Source organism: Onychomys torridus, chromosome 7, assembly GCF_903995425.1.
Source record: "Onychomys torridus chromosome 7, mOncTor1.1, whole genome shotgun sequence".
In the NCBI taxonomy this organism is placed as follows: domain Eukaryota; kingdom Metazoa; phylum Chordata; class Mammalia; order Rodentia; family Cricetidae; genus Onychomys; species Onychomys torridus.
The window spans coordinates 65253821-65275924 of record NC_050449.1 but is presented as its reverse complement, the minus strand read 5'-3'; the positions used below and the strand labels follow the sequence as shown (position 1 = coordinate 65275924).

General features: G+C 48.1%; 1 protein-coding gene across 2 annotated transcripts in view; it reads left to right on the top strand.

Annotated features, from left to right (window-relative positions):
• Cgnl1 (cingulin like 1) overlaps positions 1–22104 on the top strand; it is a 147492-nt gene that overhangs the window by 86930 nt on the left and 38458 nt on the right. The window lies entirely within an intron of this gene.

Here is a 22104-nt window from a genome sequence, read left to right as displayed (position 1 = left end):
AAAAAGCAGGGTGGTACATTCAAGATGGTTGGCAAGCTGGGGAGATGGGTCAGATAGAAATGCTCGCTGAGTTTAAAACTGAGACCTCACCCCCCCCCCCAAAAAAAAAAAAAAAAAAGGCATGGTGTGTGAAGCATTCCTGTAAACCCAGACTTGGGAGGTGGGGACAGGTGGGTCCCTGGGGCTCACTGGCCAGTCAGCCTAGCTACTTGATGACTTCCAGGCCAGCAAGAGGGCCTGTCTTTAAAAACAAGGGTGGATGGTGTCTAAGAAAAAACACTGAGCCTGTCTTCTGGCCTCCATATTCACACACACACACATTCACATGTGTACACATACACACATTTACTCTCACACATCTCTCCATGCAAACAGAATGCTGTCTGGCAGCATGTGCCTGTCACTGTAGTCATGTATAGGTAGTGCCCCAGAGGTCAGAGAGGAGGGATAGCGAGGGCCACCACAGCTGCTCTCCGAAACTTCACGCGTCTCAGGTCTGAGAGGACTGGGGAATGGGGTGTACATGCTTGGGACTCGGCAAACAGAACAAAACAGCACACCCAACCCCTAGAATGGGAAGTCCTGTGACTCTTACCTCCCCTGGGCCCTCTGCCTCCCCTTGGGCCCTCTGCCTCCCCTTGGGCACACATCCCGCTGTGTTTGCTGGTGTGGGGGTGACACTGGAACCAGAAGGCTTAGAGTGATTTTTGCAGCCAGTGCAGTCCTAAGGATCATCTGGCAATGCCCTAAGGGTGCCTGGTGCATCTGGTACCTGGAAACAAAGGGCACTGGTGAGAGCAGTCTAACAGGAAAGCGTGCCCTTGGCAAGAGGCCTCTCCGTTTGCTCGTGTGTGTGTGTGTGTGTGTGTGTGTGTGTGTGTGTGTGTGTGTGTGTGTGTGTTCACCTTGTCTGCCCTGGCAGGCGGAACTGGCTGTTTGCTTTACGGAACAAAGAACAGCCTATTTGGGCTTTTGGGGGGCCAGCAGGAGGCGGGGCTGATGGGAGGCCTGACAAGGTTCCTCTTGGTTAAAACACATTCGAGGAGAAACTTCTGGAGAATGTCTGTCTCCCTTTTTCAGGTGGGAAAAAGAATGAAGCCAGAGTCACAAGCTTAGACTTTGATCCAGCAAACAAAAGCCCACATAAAAGGGTCATGAGACACCTGACCCTCTTAACCCTAGGCTTGTTGGGTGTCTTAAATAGGAAACAGACCGGGGACAGCAGCTAGTTAGAGTGTTAGAAAAGGGCCTGCAGGTTGTAGAAATGGGGTAGTTCTACAAGCTTGGACACAGGGGTGGTCCACACATGGAGAGGGGGAACATAGACCCTCATAACATGTAGCCCAGGTTTGCCTAGAATGCCCTAGGTAGCCACACATGACTTTTAACTTCCGACATCTCCTGAGTGCCTTGTGCACGCTAGGCAGGCACTCTACCAACTGAGCTACATCTCCAGCTTCTCACATGGTTTTAAGATTAAGGTCATGACCAGCCAAGCATGTATGCCAGGCCATGAAGATGTGGGTCAGTGCACAAGTATGCGTGGAGATGGTGACCTCAGACCCTGTTGGGGAGAAACATATCTGTAAAGAGAGGTGCCTCACAGTACAGGGTACTTCTAGGGTGCCATCAGCAGAATGCCAGAAAGAACGTGCATAGCATTGTACTAGTTAGCTTTCTTCTGGCTGTGAGAAAATACTAACAAGAGCAGCTTAAGGAAGGAACCATGCATTTGGGCTCATGGGTTGAGGGTGGAGTCCATCATGGCAGGGAAGACGTGGTGGCGGGAGTGTGAGGTGGCTGGTCACATCACATCCAGTTAGAAAGCAAGGAACAATGGACACTTGTGCTTAGCACATCTTCTCATTTTATTCAGCCGATGACCCCACCCCAAGGGATGGCACCATCCCACAGATAGGACTGGTTTTCCCACCTCAGCTAACCCGATCTAGAAACTCTCTCCCAGACATTCCAGGAGATCTATCTACTAAGCAGTTCTGGATCCTGTCACCTTGACAGTATTAACCATCATAGCGTTCCTCCTGCCATTGAGGGTGAGAGACAGACAACAGAATGAAAAGAAAGGAACTGGCCTTCCCAAGCCCTGGGCTGTTTTAACGAGCACCATTTTCAGCAACCTGTATCTCTCTCTCTCTCTCTCTCTCTCTCTCTCTCTCTCTCTCTCTCACACACACACACACACACACACACACACACACACACACACACACACACGGTGTGGTGAGGGGATATGTTTGCTGGATGAAGGTGAATAGGTAGACAATGTTAGGTGACTAGGTAGACAGTGTTAGGTGAATGGGTAGACAGTGTTAGGTGAATGGGTAGACAGTGGTAGGTAAATAGGTAGATTAGAGTCAATTTGGGAAGGCTGTAGAGGCCAAACTAAGTTGGTGTTTCAATTCTACTTGATATATGCTGAGAGTGACCCTGGGCTTAGAACTAAGGCTTGTCATGGTGGATGTTTAATTCCAACAAGATTATTCTGAAAGACCAGTGCTGATGTGTGTGTGTTAGAAGGTGGTGGTGGGGTGTGTGTGTGTATACACACACACACACACACACACACACACACACACACACACACACCTCTTTCAGGTTGAGAAGGAAGCATTATGTGTTTCTTCATACCCATTCCCACTGGTGGTCTCACAGTCTCTGAAGCAAGACTGTAGCTCAGTTGGTAGAGTGCTCACCCTAGTATGCAGGAAGCCCCGGGTTCAATTCCTAGCACAACATAAACTAGACTTTGTAGTCACACCTGTAATCCCATCACTGAGGAGAGAGAGTCACAAGAGTCAGGAGTTCAGGGTTATCCTGGGCTCCATAGCAAGTTCAAGGCCAGCCTGGATTACATGTGACCTTGTTTCAAAAACAAAACAAAAACCAAAAAAGAATATTTTTGTGTTTCTGGGGTCTGATAAGCTGAGCCTGGGTTCACAGTTAGGGATGGTAGAGAGGGTGCTTTTACCAGAGGGTTATGGATCAGGACAGTCCTCACCCCCTACCCCATCCCACCCTGCCCTGATACAAGAATTAAGTTGGAGGTAAGGCCCTTAAGATCTCACTGTAGTTTCAATTTGCACTGTGTCACTCCGGACAAGCCATCTCCTGTCTCTCTAGACCCTGGCTTGCTCATCTGGAAAATGAGTAACTCTGTAAGTTGTGAACTCTGAGAGCGGGGAGTCATTAACTGGGGCAATCACTTCTTTCAGTTAAGTGAGACCTTAAGCCTCCCAGCAAACTACTGATTTGCCAGAAGTCTCTAAGGAAAGGAAGCCTTTGGGAAGAAAAAAAGAAAGAAAGAAAAGTGCAGGGTGTTCAATTCACACATTCCTCTGAAATTCAGGCGTCCTTTCTGAGGTGACAAGACAATCAGGCAAGAGCCCTTTCAGTGTGTGTGGGGGACTGATTAGCGATGCCAAGGTAAACAGCACCCTAATGAAGAGATCTGCTAATTGAGACCTCCATTTAGGAGTGAAGTTTATTTTTATAGAGGGCATTTAGAAGTTGAAAGAGTTTTCTCATAGAGACAGTATTACATATTGAGGTTAGGTTCTCAGCCCAGCTTAGCCAAAGGAGATTTAGCTCATGACACAGCAAGAATAGTGCTTCTTAACCAAGCCCAGTGAAGCCCACATGCCTGTCATCCCAGGGAGGTAGAGGCAAGAGAACCAGGAGTTCAAGGCAGGCCATCTGAGACCCTGTGCTAGCTAGTTTTATGACAACTTGACACAAGCTAAAGTTGTCTGAGAGGAGAGAACCTTAATTAAGAAAATGTCTCCATAAGATCAGGCTGTAGGCAAGCCTGTAGGGAATTTTCTTAATTAGTGTTTGATGTGGGGAGGGCCGAGCCCACTGTGGGTGGTGCCATGCGTGGGCTATTGGTCCTGGGTTCTATAGAAAGCAGGCCAAGTAAGCCAGGGGAAGCAAGCCAGTAAGTAGCACCTCTCTGTGGCCTTTGCATCAGCTCCTGCCTTCAGGTTCCTGCCCTGTTGGAGTCACTGTCCTGACTTCCTTCAGTGATGATTACAATGTGGACGTGTAAGCCAAATAAACCCTTTCTCCTCAATTCCTTTTGGTCATGGTACTTCGTTGCTGCAATAGGAGCCCTAGCTAAGACAGACCCTGTCTCAAAAGACTAAAAAAAAAAAAAAAAAAAAAAAAACCCAAAAAACAAAAAAAAACAGGACTAGAGATATCTCAGATAGCCAATAATGTGTTTGCCTGAAAAGATAAGGGCCCAAGTTTGATCCCAGCACCCAAGTAAAAAGCCAGATGTGGTGGCGTTTGCTTAAAATCCCAGTGTCAGGAAGACAGAGACAGGAGGATCTTTGGGGCTGTCTGGGCAGACAGTCTACTAGAATCAGCAAGTTGCAGGTCAGTGAGAGATCCTCCAAAGATAAGATGGATGACTCCTGAGAAGTGACAGCCGAGGTGGCCCTCTGTGTACACATCATCACTCCTAACAAGAACAAAACAACCAAAACAATGAAAGTAATGTCTCTGTCTCTGTCTCTGTCTCTGTCTCTCTGTCTCTCTGTCTCCCTCTCACAGACACAGACACACACAGAGACACACAGAGACACACACAGACACACAGACACACACACACACACACACACACACACACACACACACACGGTGCGGTGAGGGGATGTGTTTGTTGTATGAAGGTGATGCATCTAGATAGACCCTTATAGACTTCTATCATGATGATTAATCCCTGAACCTAGACTATGGGTGATCAGTGTGCCAGTCACTGGACAAGCCTGGTTGTCGTCAGATCCCAACCTGGCTCTGGACTCAGAGTCTAGTTTCCATTTTGTTGACTCTGGGTCAGGCTGCCTGGGGTTGTATATTTGTACCTTGGCTAGTCAATTCGGCAACTGATTAAGTGATTTAACCTCTCAGGGCCTCCATTTCCTTTCTCAAAAGCCAAGACACACTGTGCAAGCATGAAGACCTGAGTTTAAATCCCCAGCGCTTACATAAAAGGTGAACATGGCCATGCATGCCCACAACTCAAGGGCTGGGAGTAGAGACGGGTGGATCCCAGGAGCTCTGGCTGGCTAGCCTAGCCAGAACACAGGGTCTCGGGGTCAGTGAGAAATCTTGTCTCAGAGGTGTGAAACCAAGAATAGAGGAAGACATAACCTCCCCTGGCTTCCTCATACACAAACATGAGTGTGTGCACCCTTACACATACATGTACACAGACACACATATACCATTTACATACACCACACAAAAGGAGGGAAAAGCAGAGGCTAATAACAGTTCATAATATACCTCTCTTTGTGGCACACTTGGAGCTATAGGCAGTGTGACCTGAGTATCATGCCCGGCTAAGAGCTTTGTCCTTGGGTAGTGCAATCAGCAGCTCATCCTGGGCTTGTGGGGAGCTAGGACCCTCATTTAGATTCCCTGACACAGGGTGGGGTGGTTGATGGAGGTCATGGAAGGAGGGAAAATATGTAGCAGGATTTCAGGTGCAAGGAGGGCGTCTTATTTGTCCCTGGAAGTCAAGTTTAACTTAACTGCAAAGGGGCTGTGTTGGGGCCTCCAGGAGCTCTATGAAGAGTCCATGAGGACCAGAGGGGTCTTGGAGGGGAAGGAAGACTGGCCTGGGAGTCAAGGGGGGTTGGGAACAGTGGTGAGATGCCACAGGGCTGTCCTGATGGTCCCCACAGCTTCTGCAAGATTGTTTACAGAAGTCTGCATGCGTGAGGGAGATGTTGCTTTTAGTTTGGACTTCAGTTCAAGCCCCAAATTTGATTTTTTGGCTCCACTTACGCCTATGAGGGATTGGACTGTTTTGTTGATGGAAAATTTATTTCATTAGAGTTAGTTGGCAGTCAGGATGACAAACCAGGCTCTTTCAATTGTTTTGGTTTGGGGATGGCTGGCTGTTGTTTTTGTTTGTTTGTTTGTTTGTTTGTTTAGGCAGAATCTCCCTAAGGTTCCTGACTGGTCTCAAAGTCACTGTGGAGATCAAGCTGACCTTGAACTTGCTTCCGCTTCCCAAGTTTTATAGGGATAACAGGCTTGAGCCCTACACTTTGAGAAATAGTACTGCACTGTAGTGAAGGAAAAGGCACCTTGGAAAGTTTAGATAAAAATGGTGTGATAAGGTGGCCTGAGGGAGTCTCAGGATGGGCTTCTAAAGTTAGAATCACCCTTCTCAGTTCCCAGTGGCAGAGTAGGGTGCAGATGTTGGCTCAGCATGGAGACATTTCTATGGCAGAGAGGGACAGAATGGGAAGGTCTGTTTTCAAAGGCTGTCTGTATGTCCAGCCCCTCGAAGCAGATGCCAAGTAGCTGTTTGTTCATCTGTCAGAGGTTCGGCAGGACATAAGCACATATTAGAAATTCCAATTAGGGCTTGAACTTGAGAAATTAGGCAGCTCAGATAACTGACATTTTCTGATGTTGAGATGAATGCATGGCTCTCTAGATCTGGCTTAATGTACCTGCAGAAATAGAAACTTTGGTAGTAGGTCAGAGAGAGGGAATAACCTTTATTTGCCATTGTCTTAGGTAGGATTTCTATTTGCTGTGAAGAGACACCATGACCTTATAAAGGAAAACATTTAATTGAGGGGACTCACTTGCAGATTTAGAGGTTCAGTCCATTGTTATCATGCAGGGAGGGGGAGCATAGTGGTGCACAGGCAGACATGGTGCTAAAGAAGTAGTTGATAGTCCTACATCTTTCAGGCAGCAGGAAGTCTATTGAGACACTGGGCAGTATCCTGAACATAGGAAACCTCAAAGCCTGCCTCCACAGTGATACACTTTCTCCAATGAGACCATACCCACTCCAGATGGGCAGTGGTGGTGCACGCCTTTAGTCCCAGCACTTGGGAGGCAGAGCCAGGTGGATGTCTGTGAGTTCAAGGCCAGCCTGGTCTACAGAGCGAGATTCTAGGACAGGCACCAAAACAACATGGAAGAAACCCTGTCTTGAAAAACAAAACAAACAAACAAACAAACAAAAAGACCATACCCACTCCAACAAAGCCACACCTTCTAATAGTGCCACTCCCTATGAGATTATGGGGGCCAATTACATTCAAACTACCATAGCCATGTTGATGTCATCTTCTCTATCATATAGCCATGATCTTGAGACTGTTAGACTGTGGTAACCATGTTTAAATTTAAAAAAAAAGTATAGTTTATTTGTGTGAGTGTTTGTGTTTGCTTACACCTCACAGCACACATGTGGAGGTCCGAGGAAAGCTTTCAGGAGTCAGTTCTCTCCTTCCACCATATTGGTCCCAGAAATGGAACTCTGGTTGTCAGGCTTGGCAGTAAGGGCCTTAACCCGCTGAGCCATCTGGTCCTGCTGGTCCATGTTTAATTTTCTTGTGTGGTCTTCAAGAATGGTTCTGGGGGTTGGAGAGATGGCTCAGAGGTTAAAAGCACTGCCTGGTCTTCCAGAGGTCCTGAGTTCAATTCCCAACATCTGCATGGTAGCTCACAACCATCTATAATGAGATCTGGTGCTCTCTTCTGGTGTACAGACAGAACACTGTATACTTAATAGATAAATACGTCTTTAAAAAAGATTCTGTGTGTTATTCAACTTTAGTTTTCAGTATGTATAGAGAGGCACTCAGTGGTGGGCACTGAAGTCCTCACTTGGAGTCCCTTCTCCCACATTCTATGATTGTACTAATGAGGCTGCTTGCTTCAGGTCAGTCAGTCCCAGAGGCTACCTAGGACCAGGATAAGGAGACTCACGGAGCCTCCAGTGCTCCAAGGCAACTCCAGAGGCATGCTTGGGGGGGCCTTAGGGCAGAGATAAACCTTGTTAAGTTGCTACCTCCGGACTCAGCTGGAATTGCGTTTACACTTTGACCAGGGTTCTGTGACCAGGGATTCTTGGTAAAGGGCAGATGATCCTGTTTGGTCTTTCTCCTCAGAGCCCTGCTGTAACACAGTCATTTTCAAGGTTGGGGCTGAGAGAGGCTGCCAGGCGCTTGGGTCCTCAATAGTACGTCAGTTCGAGTTTACTTGAATAAGGACTGTCTCACCAACTGGCCTCAGGGATGGGCTAGGCCCCTGCCTATGATATCTAAGAGGTCTCCTCAAAAGACAGCTTACCTTCTAGCTACTATGAGGGTCTCTGAGGCTATGCATTATGCTGATGTTCAGTGTCCCCGAGAAGGAATGATATGGCCTGGGACATCACAGAAGACCCCTGTCAGATGAACCTAAGGCAGAGGGTCATCACAATCTGGTCTCTCCATGCTTCCTTGGCCCTTGAGTGTTCTGGGACTGGTTAGGACAGACTGGACACAGGGCTCCACGCGGAACAGTGGAGTGTGTGCTTACTAATTATCCCCCTCTGGCCGGCCATGTTCTGGGTGCCTCCATGGACCTAACGTGGAACATTTGAATCCACTCTGCGAGTAGACATTGCTCCCTGTTATGTAGAGTGAGAAAAAAGCCTGGTTTCCTACAGCTGGCACAGGACGGAAGTGGGGTGCTGAAAGTGATGGGGGTGGGGGTAGCCATAACCACGCTGTTCATGTGTGCGCTGCACAGCCGCTCATTGCTTCATCGTTAAAGCACATGGCAGCTCATCCTCACAGGACTCTGTTGGCAGGTGATGTCAGAGTCGCTTCAGGGTGGCGGTGGTGACTCCACAAAGAGGAGATGACTGACTAGTCCCGAGTCACGAGGCTCTGCTAAGTGACAGAGGCTTTGAACCGAAGCGGGACTCTTAAAGCCCATGTTCTCTCCTTGTTCTGTCCCGCTAGCTCTTGGGGATGAAGCTTGTAATGGACCTGAGTTTTATCCTCTTTCAGCTTGGGACAGGCAGGCTGAGCCTGGGAGCAGAAGGTCTTGGCATGGCTCAATAAGCTAGATTATCCTGCAGTACCAAATGGCCCCACATCTCAGCCGTTTAAGTGAGAAACACAGCTTGCTCTTATGCCACGTTTCCAGAGTGTGGCAAGGTGAGTGGGGGAGGAGCTCTTTTGCTCATTTGAGTCCTGGGGAGATCCACGTGTCTGTGATCTCTGCTGTAGTGTGAGGGAGTGTTGCACTAATGGGATCTTGGAGTCTGTACCAGAGTATGATGTATGCCACTTCTCATTTGTTTGTGTGTGTGTGTGAGAGAGAGAGAGAGAGGAGAGAGAGAGAGAGAGAGAGAGAGAGAGAGAGAGAGAGAGAGAGAGAGAGGTGGGGGCAGTATGCATGTTGGAGGTAGGTAGGTGATGTGTGTGTGAGGTGCATATGAAGGCATATATATATATGAGTGTGTGTGTGTGAAGTGTGCTGTGGGATGTCTTTCTGTACGCTGTGAATATGTGTTGCTTTGATTGGTTGATAAAGCCATTTGGCCTATGGCAAGTCAGGTTATAGCTAGGCAGGAAATTGAAGAGAGAGACAGGAAGAAGAAAGGCAGAGGAGGAGGGGATGCCATCCCACTGTCCAGGGAGCAGCATGTAATGACACACAGGTAAAGCCACAGAACACGTAGTAACCTATAGATTAATAGAAATGGGCTGAGTTTACTTATAAGAGCTAGCTAGGAAGAAGCTTGAGCTGTAGGCCATACAGTTTGTAATTAATATAAGCCTCTGTGTGTTTATTTGGGTCTGAGCAGCTGTGGGACCAGGCAGGACACAGGAAAACTTCCAGCTACAGAGATGCATATGGGTTGTGTATGGAAGTACATGTGTGAATGGGACTTGCATATGCATTGCATGAATGTGTGTAGGAGATGCTGTGTGTGTGTGTGTGTGTGTGTGTGTGTGTGTGTGTGTGTATGCATGTGTGTGTAATTGCTTGTGTACGTATGTATATATGCATGCATGTGTGGGTATGTGTGTGGATGCACGTGTATGGAGGCCAGAGGCCAAACTTGTATTCCTTGGATACTATCTTCTTTTCATTTGAGACTTACTAGTCTAGAGCTCACCAGGTAAGCTGGTTTGCCAGAGAGCCCCCAGCGATCCTCCACCTTCCCAGTGCTGGGATTAGGGTTAGAAGCACTAGCATCACATCCAGCTTTAACTTTTTTTTTTTTTTTTAATTCACATACAAGTTAGTAGATGTTATTTTGGTATTTAGGAACAATGTGTGTTTCAGTGACTCACCGAAGATCCCCTGGAGTTAGAGTTACACGTGGTTGTGAGCCACCTGATGCAAGTGCTGGGAACAGAACTCATGTCCTCTGGAAGAGCCACAAGTCTTCCTTAACCACTGAACCATCTCTCCAACCCTGGTTCCCTTTATTTTAACTGGGTTTGGGGGATCAGACTCAGGGTCTTGTATTTGGATAACAAGCACTTTACTGACTGAGCTGTGTGTTCCTCAGGCCCACTTTTATGTTTGGGGCCAAAGCTAATCCCATGTTCATCCCTGACTTCAAGAGGACAGGTGTTGCACCCAAAGTCCAATGTCCCAAGACCATCAAGAGACTGACCCAATGGGAAAGCAAAGCATCTTCTTATTTACAAGTTAACCCAGGTCTCTCCTTCTGACAGATGCAGCAGCCGAGCAGGAGAGACCCTGGGTAGCAATCAAGCAGGGTTTTATAATGGTTAGGGTAGGGGATCTGGGGGAATTCCAACTCTGTATAGTCACAAGCTCAGGATTGGTGCTTACTTCAGGTTAGAGACACTTGGTTTGAACTGATTGCAGAGTTGCAGCTGCAAGGAAATGGCCATCTCCTCTAGAGTTCATGTCGTCACATCTGTATCATCAGCAGGCCATCTTCTCTGACAGTAAGACGTCCCATTTCTTGTCTGCAGGAAACTTGTTCCCTCTGACACTATGGTACATAATCTGTCATGTCCTTTAGGTTATGACAGGAAATGTCTAGAACTGTTTCTTATGTGGCTCTTAATTGTCTGGGCCTAGGGGCAGCACATCCTCTGGTGGGAGATAGTACATCTGACTTACAGTGACTTCAGTCCGATTACAGAGGTGTCTATACAGCTTGGAACATGTCCTAGACATATCCCTTGTCCAGTGATGGACCGCATGGTCAATTGAGCAGCTCCCTTCTGCTGCCAATGGCACTGACTGACATCTGTGGATGTACTGAAAGGTTTTATCATAGCTATCCTTTATAGTAAGGGGGCTGCGTATCATAACATAACCAGCAGGATTGAGTGTATTCTGGTCTGCGTTTAACACTTGGTAAGCATTGACCAACAAAGCCCAGAGGGGATCCTTAGTCCCTGAGGTAGCAGGTGTGGTGGGAATAAGTGAAGGAAAGAGGGGAGCTGAAGTAGAGTTGGTGGGTGGCATATGAGTAGGTGTAGATCTAGGCTTGCTTAGTTTGATTGGAGGCTGGACAAGTCTACTGGGTTTGACTGGAGGCCGGACAAGTCTACTGGGTTTGACTGGAGGCCGGACAAGTCTACTGGGTTTGACTGGAAGCAGGACAAGTATACTGGGTTTGACTGGAGGCAGGACAAGTCTACTGGGTTTGACTGGAGGCAGGACAAGTCTACTGGGTTTGACTGGAAGCAGGACAAGTCTACTGGGTTTGACTGGAGGCAGGACAAGTCTACTGGGTTTGACTGGAGGCAGGACAAGTCTACTGGGTTTGACTGGAGGCAGGACAAGTCTACTGGGTTTGACTGGAGGATGGACAAATGTACTGGGTTTGACTGGAGGCAGGACAAGTCTACTGGGTTTGACTGGAGGCAGGACAAGTCTACTGGGTTTGACTGGAGGCAGGACAAGTCTACTGGGTTTGACTGGAGGCAGGACAAGTATACTGGGTTTGACTGGAGGATGGACAAATGTACTGGGTTTGACTGGAGGCAGGACAAGTCTACTGGGTTTGACTGGAGGCAGGACAAGTCTACTGGGTTTGACTGGAGGATGGACAAATGTACTGGGTTTGACTGGAGGCAGGACAAGTCTACTGGGTTTAACTGGAGGCCGGACAAGTCTACTGGGTTTGACTGGAGGCTGGACAAGTCTACTGGGTTTGACTGGAGGCAGGACAAGTATACTGGGTTTGACTGGAGGATGGACAAGTCTACTGGGTTTGACTGGAGGCAGGACAAGTCTACTGGGTTTGACTGGAGGCAGGACAAGTATACTGGGTTTGACTGGAGGATGGACAAGTGTACTAGGTTTGACTGGAGGATGGACAAGTATACTGGGTTTGACTGGAGGTTGGAGGTAGGACCTTATTGGGTCCTACTGCTTGGGTGGAAAATAAGACTGTTGTGTAAGCTGCAAAGTAAAAAGGGATCCTGGATGGGAGCCTGTATAGAGTCTTATTCCCCAGGTTTTTCCCAGCATCCAATCTGTCGCCTTTTCCTTTTTTCCCACCTCAGTGAAGATTATCTTAACTGGATTGCAAAAAGGGAGGCCGGTCTTCCCACAGGTAACAGCTTTCCTCCTGCCTCCCACAATCACCTGCTTAGAGCTCCTAATCATCCTAATGGAATCGCCCTGGTTAGGGGGTGTCCATTATATGTCACTGTGCTTTCACATCCCCAGGATCTGCAGAAGAAATCAGCTGTCCCCCCACATGTGCCCCTTTTCTGCTTATTACGAGGACAAACGTAGAAATAGCGGTGCACTAATTGCCACACGCTCTGATCTGGAAACAGGAGCCCCAGGTCAAAGTTCAGTTCTGGATACCAGGTATTCAAAGGGCCTACCTTGGAGACTTGGCTAAGAATATCTCCAGTGGACACGTCTATGACCATCCAAGTCAGGTTGAAGGCTGATGTGGATTATCAGCGGCTCTGCTTAGGCCCAGGGGACCTAGGAGCAAGATGAGAAACAGCACCTCCATCTAGTTGTTTAACCTTCAGTTTGAGTGTTGGGGGTTGTCAAAGTCTGGTTCTACTGTCCAGTTTTGCCGGGGCTTGGTGTTGTCCAGTCTTGGTCCTGATGGTTCAGTCAGCTCTGGGTCTGCTGCTTGAGTGTGAATGGTGAATCCAGGTGGTGATCCTGTTGACTTTTAATGGTGGTGGGGGTGGTTAGCACCACAGTGTAGGGTCTCTTCCAGTGAGGCTCTAGGGTCTTCTGTTGGTTTCACTGCTCATAGACTCACTCTCCAGGCTGGAACTGGTGTGGGGTTGGAGGTGGGGCTGTCTTGTATAATGTGCACAACTGAGGCCAGAAGTCTTTCTGCACTGAGGCTGCCGCCTCCAGGGAAGCAAGCAAATTCGCATCATTAGACTCAGTGAGCAAGTCAGCCCGTAGGTTGGGAAGTATAGGAGGAAGTTTGCCAAATACAATCTCAAAGGGAGTGAGTCTGAGGGTATATGAGGAATTCTGGATCCAATATAGGGCAAAAGGAAGGCGAGCCACCCAATCACTGCCAGTTTCCATGGTTAATTTGGTAAGGGTCTCTTTTAGAGTCCGAGTCATGCACTCTTCTTATCCAGAACTCTGGGGTCTGTAGGCACAATGTAATTTCCAATCTGCCCCCAGTATTTTAGCTAAATTCTGAGTTACCTGTGCAGCAAATGCCAGCCCATTGTTGGACCCTAGCAAAACAGGGGTGCCATACCTGGGAACGATGTCTCCTAGTAGACTTTTAACCACCATCTGGGCCATCTCATGCTTGGTAGGAAGGCTTCTACCCATCCTGAAAAAGTGTCTAGGGAAAACTAACAGATACTTGTAGCCATATTTTTCTGCTTTTACCTCAGTGACATCTGTCTCTCAATGAGACCCAGGCCCAGTCCCTCTCAGCTGAGTCCTCGATGTCCTCTGGTAGACTTTCTTGTATTGGTCAACTGGCAGGCAAGGCGTTTTGAGGCTATTTGTTTTGTTTTGTCCCAGAGACTGAAGATCTTCAGGCGAGACTGTCTGAGCAGGTCTTCTGTCTTCTTGGGGCCCAGATCCGTGGTTTGATGATGGGTGTGTCTCAGCAGATCCATGGCCATTTTGCTGGCAGAATTCGTCTCCCACTCCCTGTCAGCCACCATCCCGCTGGCTTCTGTGGTTGCCAAACCTTAGGCAGGCTATGGATAAGGGTCAGGTCCTCAGCAGAGTACGCTGGGCTGTCAGTCAAATTGGGGAGCGGGGGTGGGGGACCTGGATCTGGTAGTTTTAATGTCATGAACGACATTAAAGGTGGCTTGCTCTGCCACCTTTTTAGCAGCCCTGTCAGCCTCATGGTTTCCCTGGGCAACAGAGGGGTCTCCTTTCTGGTGGCCTGGGCAAGCAGATAGAAGGTTTCTTGTTTGTTTTGATAGTCTTTCCCTCAGCTGTGAGGAGCCCCCGTTCTTGATATATGGCCCCATGTACATGTGTGGTGGCGAAGGCATAGCGGCTGTTGGTGAGTACATTAAGTGCCTTTCCCTTCGCCAGCTGTAGGGCTTTAGTCAAGGCGATTAGTTGTGCTTTTTGTGAGGATGTTCCTGGGGGCAGAGCCTCTGCCCATATAGCTTTCCCTTCGGCCACCACCCCTGCACCCGCATACCTTTGTCCATCTTTGGTGAAGCTGCTGCCATCAGTGTACCTGGTGAGTTCTGCATCCGGCAATGGTTGATCTCTGGGGTCCTACCGCATCCCGTGGACCTGGCTTAGTACCTCAGAACGGTTGTGGATGGAGTCTGGGTCAGGGAGTAGGGTAGCCGGTGAAGCAGATACATGGTGGGTTAAGCAGGAGGGTCTGATAGTGGGTCATTCATGCGTTGCTCACCCAGCACTCAGGGGGCTGTTTGAGAACCCCTTCTGTGGCATGGTGGGTAGTCACCATGAGTTCTTGGTCCAAGGTGAGTTTGTCTGCGTCCTTGACAAGCAGCGCAATAGCTGCTACAATCCTCAAGCATGGGGGCCATCCTGAGCAGCAGGCTCTGGGCATTTTGAGAGATATGCCACTGGCCTTTTCCATGGCCTGAGGGATTGTGTCAGGACCCCTTTTGCCACCCCTTTCTTTACATCTATGTGGAGGTGAAAGGGCTTTGTAATATCTGGACGCCCCAGGCTGGGGCAGACAGCAGCGCCATTTTGATCTGGAAGGCCTCCTCCTGTTTGACTGCCCAGACAAAGGGCTGGCCTTCCAGGGTGGTCTCATATAGGGGCCTTGCTATTTCTGTGAGACCTGGAACTCAGAGGCAGCAGAAGCCTGCTGGCCCTAAGAATTTCCTGACCTGTCTCTGAGTAGTTGGGACAGGGTTGTTTTTGTTTTTTGTTGTTGTTGTTGTTGTTGTTTGTTTTTCTGAGACAGGGTTTCTCTGTTCCTGGCTGTACTGGAACTTGCTTTGTAGACCAGGCTAGCCTCGTATTCACAGTGATTCACTTGTCTCTGCCTCCCAAGTGCTGGGATGAAAGGCATGCACCACTACTGCCTGGGGGGGGGGGGGCAGGGAGACAGGTATTTTTAGTACAGTCTCTTTCCAGGCTTCTGAGAGCCATCTTTGTCCATCCCTGGGAATATAGCCTAAGTAAGTCACTTCTCTCTGGCAGATCTGAGCCTTTTTAGCCAAGACTGCATACCCCAAAGTCCCCTAGGCTTCGAGTAGGTCCTCAGTTCCTACCAGACAGACCTCTTCACTGGTTGCCGCTATCAGGAGGTCATCCATGTATTGCAGAAAGGTAATATGTGGGTGTTCAGCATGATAGGCCCCCAAATTATCATGAAGGGCTTCATTGAATAATGTGGGTGAATTTTTTAACCCCTGGAGCAATCATGTCCAGGTTAATTGTCCATTGAAGCCTTCCTCCGGGTCATGCCATTTGAATGTGAAATAGGCTTGACTCTGAGAGGCTAAAGGCGGGCTGAAAAAGCATCTTTCAGATCAAGCACAGTATACCACTATTGGTCAGGTGGCAGGGGACGTAAGAGAGTAATCAGGTTTGGGACAGTGGGGTGTATGTCCATGACTCTTTCATTGACTTCCCTTAGGTTCTGGACTGGCCAATATTCAATGGAGTGTGGCCTTTTGACAGGGAGCAAGGGAGTATTCCAGACCAACTAGCAGGGTTTTAGGATCCCCCTGATTGAGTAGGTGGCAGATGTGTGGGGCAATGCCTGTCCATGCTTCCACTGCCGTGGGATACTGGCGGACCAATGCTGGGGTGGCTCCTGGTTTTAATTCTACTAATATGGTGGGGTGGCGATGCTTAGCAAACCCAGGGCCCCTTGTTTCTACAAAGACTTCTGGGAATTTATCCAGCCAGGGGCTTATTTCTTGGGGCCCAAGGGGGTGGTTTGAGAAGTCTATATTCATCCTCTAATTGCACTTTTAAATTCTTATTGGCTTCTCTTCTGGGTCTGTCACAGCAATTTTGTCCTTTTCAAAGGACATTTGGGCTCTAATTTTTGTAAATCTCTCCCCAAAAGAGGGTATGGACAATTGGGCACGATCAGAAAAGAGTGGGGTACCTGCCCAATTCTAGATCCTCTTGTCTTCAGGTAGTGCCAGTGGCTCCCTGTACACAAACTTTCCTCTTTGAGACTGGCCCCAAGGACTCTGTCAGAACTGAGTGTTGGGCGCCCACATCTACCATGAATTGAATAGGTTTCTCCTCCAGCCTTGAAGTTACCCTAGGTTCGGGGAGGGGCTCTGAATTCCAACTCCTTCATTCACTTTCTTACGAATTCTCTCACCATGACATGGTAGGACTTCCCGCCTCCCTCCTTGGGGCATTCTTTTGTCCAGTGACCTGTCTTCTTGCAATACACACATTGGTCTCTTTGAAGATGGGGTCTACTGGGTCTGTTTCCATCTCGGGGATCCTTACCTTGGTCCTGAGCCAAGCAGTGCAGCTGCCTGTCTTTCTTCTGGCGTTTCTCTATTGTTATAGACCCTATTTACAACCTCCATCCAACCAGTGATTGACTTGCCTGCCAAACCATCTACCTTTTGAAGTTTCTTTCTGATGTCTGGTACTGCCTGGTTTACAAATGTTAGCACTACAGCTGACCTATTCTCTGGTCCCGCAGGGTCCATAGGGGTGTATGCCCTGTAGGCTTCCACCAATCTCCCTAGAAAGGCTGATAGCAACTTGTTTGTCTCCTCTTGAACATAAATTTTAGCCATGTTGGTTGGGCGCCTGGCAGCTGCCTTTAGTCCCTTCCTCAGAACCTGGTGATAGATTTTGAGGCTTTCCCTACCTTCTGGCGAGTTGAAATCCCAGGTGGGTGGAGTCAGGAGAAATCCTTGGTTGATGCCTGCCTGGTCATTTGTAGGGTTCCCATCTGCTCCCGGAACCAATTTCCAGGCCTCCACCAGGATTTGATCTTTCTCCACTGTTGTAAAGAGGATGTCTCCTGGGCCTCGTGCCTTAGATCTTCCAGCACGTCTGCCTACATTACCTTGGGCTAACAGAATGAGCTCAACAGAAACAGATAGAGACAGATAGTTACCTGGTTGCGGGCTTGTAGTCAGACTCACCAGAGGTTGGTCATGGTGGACTCGGGGATCTCAGTGGAACCTCCAAATATTTCACCCGAAGTCCAATGTCCCAAAGATGACCAAGCAGCCAAACAGAAGAGACTATGAGTAGCAATCAAGCAGGGTTTTATAATGGTTAGGGTAGGGGATCTGGGGGAATTCCAACTCTGTATAGTCACAAGCTCAGGATTGGTGCTTACTTCGGGTTAGAGACACTTGGTTTGAACTGATTGCAGAGTTGCAGCTGCAAGGAAATGGCCATCTCCTCTAGAGTTTATGTTGTCACATCTGTATCATCAGCAGGCCATCTCCTCTAGAGTTTATGTTGTCACATCTGTATCATCAGCAGGCCATCTTCTCTGACAGTAAGACGTCCCATTTCTTGTCTGCAGGAAACTTGTTCCCTCTGACACTATGGTACATAATCTGTCATGTCCTTTAGGTTATGGCAGGAAATGTCTGGAACTGTTTCTTATGTGGCTCTTAATTGTCTGGACATAGGGGCAGCACATCCTCTGGTGGGTTTCCCAGGGCTGGCTGCCCCTAGTCTGGCCCCTCTCTAAGATGGCTGCAACCCTGTCATCCTCTCACAGGGAACAGGGATTTACATGCACCTGGAGGGCAGGAAAGATCTGGAAATGGCTGTGGGGTCTCTTTGATCAACTTTCAAGGTGGCTTCTTTCTGGAGAGTGGCCCTGGGGGAGGTTCCCTAGAGTGACCCTGCTTTGATTGCTTTCTGTCACTGCACCCCTCTGAGAGGGAAGGTGGCATTCTGTTCCCCATTGAGAAACAAGGGGACAGGGTAGGAATCATGCCTATTGCCTGGGTGAGAACAGTTGATCCAAGGGGCCAGAAGCCAGAGAGTCACCTGCCTCCTTCAAGGCCTGCCTAACAGGAAGTTTGTGTGTGCACAGTAATCCTTCCTGGACACTGTGGGTTGTTTACACAGTGACTAGTGATTTGACATGTGCCACTCTTATCTTTCATTTCTCTTGATCCACACAGGGAATAGAATGCCTCCTGGGTTTTTAAGGAAACCAAACTGTGACTCTGAGGCATTGATATGTAGCTCAAAACCTCAGAGTGAGCGTGGCCTTCCCTGGGCCAGGAGAGTCCTGTTTTCCAGGCTGGTCAGCCAGAGCGGGCTGTTGCCCCCTGCAGGTTGACTTGCAAGGAGGTCAGAGAACCTCTTTAGGCTCGGTGGTGGCTTTCTCTTCTCCCAGGGAACAGTCACTTTAAATTAAAGGAGGAAATAAGTAAAGGTCACTGTACGTGTGTTAACCCCAGGCATTGTAGGACCCAACCTTCAGGCTTGCTGACAGCCTTGGTCTAGCCTCTTGATTCAAGATGACTTTGGTCAGTTCCTTTCCTCAGTTGTAGCCTTGAAGGTTAAAAGACAATTTAGTAGTTTTCTGAACAGTCATTTGTCCTAATTTGGCAATGCTAAGAAGCCCTCATAAAAAAGTGAGGTCATTGGTTTAGGAGCTCTTGGTGCAAGCACTGTAGTTTTAGATTTTAGTGGTGAGGGGAGAGCTCTCATGCAACTCAAGCTGACCTTAAACTTCTGACCATGTTGCCTCCAAACTCCTGAGTGATGGGATTAAAGGCATGCAGCACTATATCCAGTTTAGAAAGTTCTGGGGATGGAACCCAGAGTTTGTCAGGCAGGCACTCTATCAGCTGAGCTACAATCCCAGCCCTGCATTTAAAATTTCAACAGTTCTAAGATTTCTCCCACTTTGCATTGGCTCTCAGCATTTGTGGACATCTGGTAGCAACAGAATAAGAAGGTGGAAGCCGCACTTTCCCAAGTAACAAGATATATGGGGAGGGAGATGTGTAAAGTGGTAGCTTTGGAGACCTGTGTGGTTCCTGGCTGAGCCTTTAGTTTACTTTGGAGGGGAATCCACATCAGAATGGGGACAATGTGCTTGCTCATCCTCTTCAAAAATCCTGTTCGACTTGTCCAGCCTGGGTGCTGACAGCAAGATGTTTTGTGACCCTCTGTAAGGTCCTGTGACCCGTCAGTGACAAGCTAATCTCAACAGGGAGTCTAACCCCTGTTTTATTTCCCTGGTGACGCAAGCTCAGGAGCATGGCTGTCTGGGTGGAGTCTCTTCCGCGGGCAGCTCCTTGAAGCTAAGTGGGGGGGGCGATATGTTGGATTCTATAAACAGATAGTTCAGATGCTGGTCATAAGGTTAGCTTAGGGAGATGGTGTCTTGTAAATATGATGAGAGGCTCTTTTTATCTTCAGGAAACTGAGAGAACCCAGAGAAGCTGGAGAACATTCAGCAAGTGTTTCTTTTTAAAAAGGTGATTTTAAAAATATTAAATCTGGGAGCAGAGACAAGAGCTCAGTTAATAAAGTGCTTTATCTGCAATCGTGGGGACCTGAGTTAGATCCTTTGGAGACCACACCAAAAAATGGCAGGGTCCCTTCCCTTGCTTTTATTGAGATGCCTTTTACATAACACAGATCCACCATTTTAACTAGTTGAAAATGTGTAGTTTAGGGTTTTTATGTGTTCACAATGAGAGTACTCAATGCCACACTTCACAGTAAGAGCGTCCAATGCCACACCACCAGCTTAATGCTGAAGCATCCAATCTCTGTCTCCCCTTCTCTCTGTCTCTCCATCTCTCCTCTCTCCAGTCTCTGTCAGCCACCAGCCTACCTTATATCTCCATGGGGTTTTCTCATCTGGAAATTTGACATGAATAGAATCATATATTCATAGGCATGAACTCCTGAGCACATGGTCTTTGGGGGAAAACCAGTGTCTTCCCTGTTTGGTTGAGAATTTTTATGGGAGTTATTCTCGAGTATCTGAATATCTTTATTATGTTGTTTCAATGACAGCCCGTGTCAAGCACACTCTGCGAGCAGGTGTTGGGATACATATATATAGTACCGGGTGTTTGCATGAATATATATGTATCGTATGCATGCAGTTCCTGTACAAGACAGCATCAATTGGAACTGGAGTCACAGACAGCTATGCGCCTCCCTGTGAGCCCTGAGAACCAAACCTGGGTTCTTTGCAAGAACAACCAGTGCTTTTAACTGCTGAGCATCTCTCTAGTCCAAATATTAGGACTTTATTATTATAGTTTTTGTCTGGATCTTTGTCAGAATTATGGTCCTCTCTGAGAATGACTCTTGTGGTTTCTTAACCTCTTAAAGTAAAACATGACTTATTTATTTTACAAGGGAACTATGAAGGAAGTGAATTGTGTATGCATATATGTGTGTATGTATTCATTTATCATTTTATGTATATGTGTGTTTATTATGTGCATGTGGAGTGTCTATGTGTCTTGGTGTGTGCATGGAGGTCAGAGGATAACGTGGTATTGGTTATCTCCACCCTTTACATAGGTTCTCGGGTTGAACTAAGGTTGTTGACACCTCTACCCACTGAACCATCATGCCAGCCCCAGGAGACAACTTACATTTCTAAGCTACATAATCACTGAGTTACTATAGGGGGAAAAACAGAATAATTAGTAGGCTATAAAGAAGGGGCAGGGAGTATCTTCTAGGTGGCTCTGTATGCAGGAAAATGACCACTTCAGCAACAAACATACAGGATGGAAATGTATTTTTCTGGAAGCTTCTATGTAGCCCAAGGTGTGGTGAATTAGTAACCGGAGGGAGGAAATGAACTCACCACTTTATTCTACTTTAGTGGCAAGAGGTTGCCTGCTGTCTGCTGCTCTGTGGCAAGGACTCTGAGACCTGGCAGCAGGTGGAAATAACATGTGACCAGGACATGACAGGAGTGAAAGCCTTAGAAGTTTAACTTCAGCTCCGTGATTGCCCGATACTGCCTGGCTTCCTCAAATTCGTGCTAGGCCCTTAGACTGTTAGAACTGGTAGGAACACTGGAACTCGCCAGACTGGCCTTGTGTGTTACGGAGGAAACTCAAGGCAGATGTAAGCTCGAGAACTACCCAGAGTCATCATGAAAAGACTAGCAGAGGCTGGTCTAGAAGCCACAAAAGGAAACTTGAGGTGAGCCTCAGGGCTCCCGGCTTTGGAGTCTACTCTCCTTTGAAACATCTGGGACACTGTAAGCAGAAAGGACTGGACCAGGAGATCTCAAGCCAAAGTGGACCCCACAGGGAGCTGGAGGGCAGGAGAGGCCAGTGAGATGGGGTGCCATCAGTCTGCCCCAGGGCTTGTTAGGGACAGCATCTCAGGCCCTGCTCTAGAACTTGAGAGAGAATGAGCATATATTGGGTGATTCCTATGCTCATGAGAAAAAACTACCACAAACTAGAGACCTATGACAGCCACAGAGACCTAGGAAGAGAGGGGTGGAGAGAGCCTTAAGACCGAAACAAGCTTTTTATATACCTGAATAGCTCACTGTCGCTTGGGTGGTGGGACCCTGAAGGTAGATAGTATAAGGGGTGTGACTTCCTACATCTTAGAGTGAGCAAGGGATTCATTATCGGTCCAGGCTGTCACTGGGCCAAGGAGAACAACCATGGTGCTGTGTTGTGAAGAGACAGCAACCCTCCAGCAGGTGAGCTGGGGGGTCGGAGGCTGTGGGGGTGGGCGGATGCACCCTCAGCTCAGCTCTTGCAGCCTCTACACACTGGAGTGTTGGGTGGCTAGTGGTACGGAACTGACAAGCCAGCATTCCATCCCCTGGCCTCCTGGCCTCCACGCCTCAGCTGTTTGCCCTCATTCAGCAGAAAAGGGAGACAGAGAGGAAACAAGAGCTGG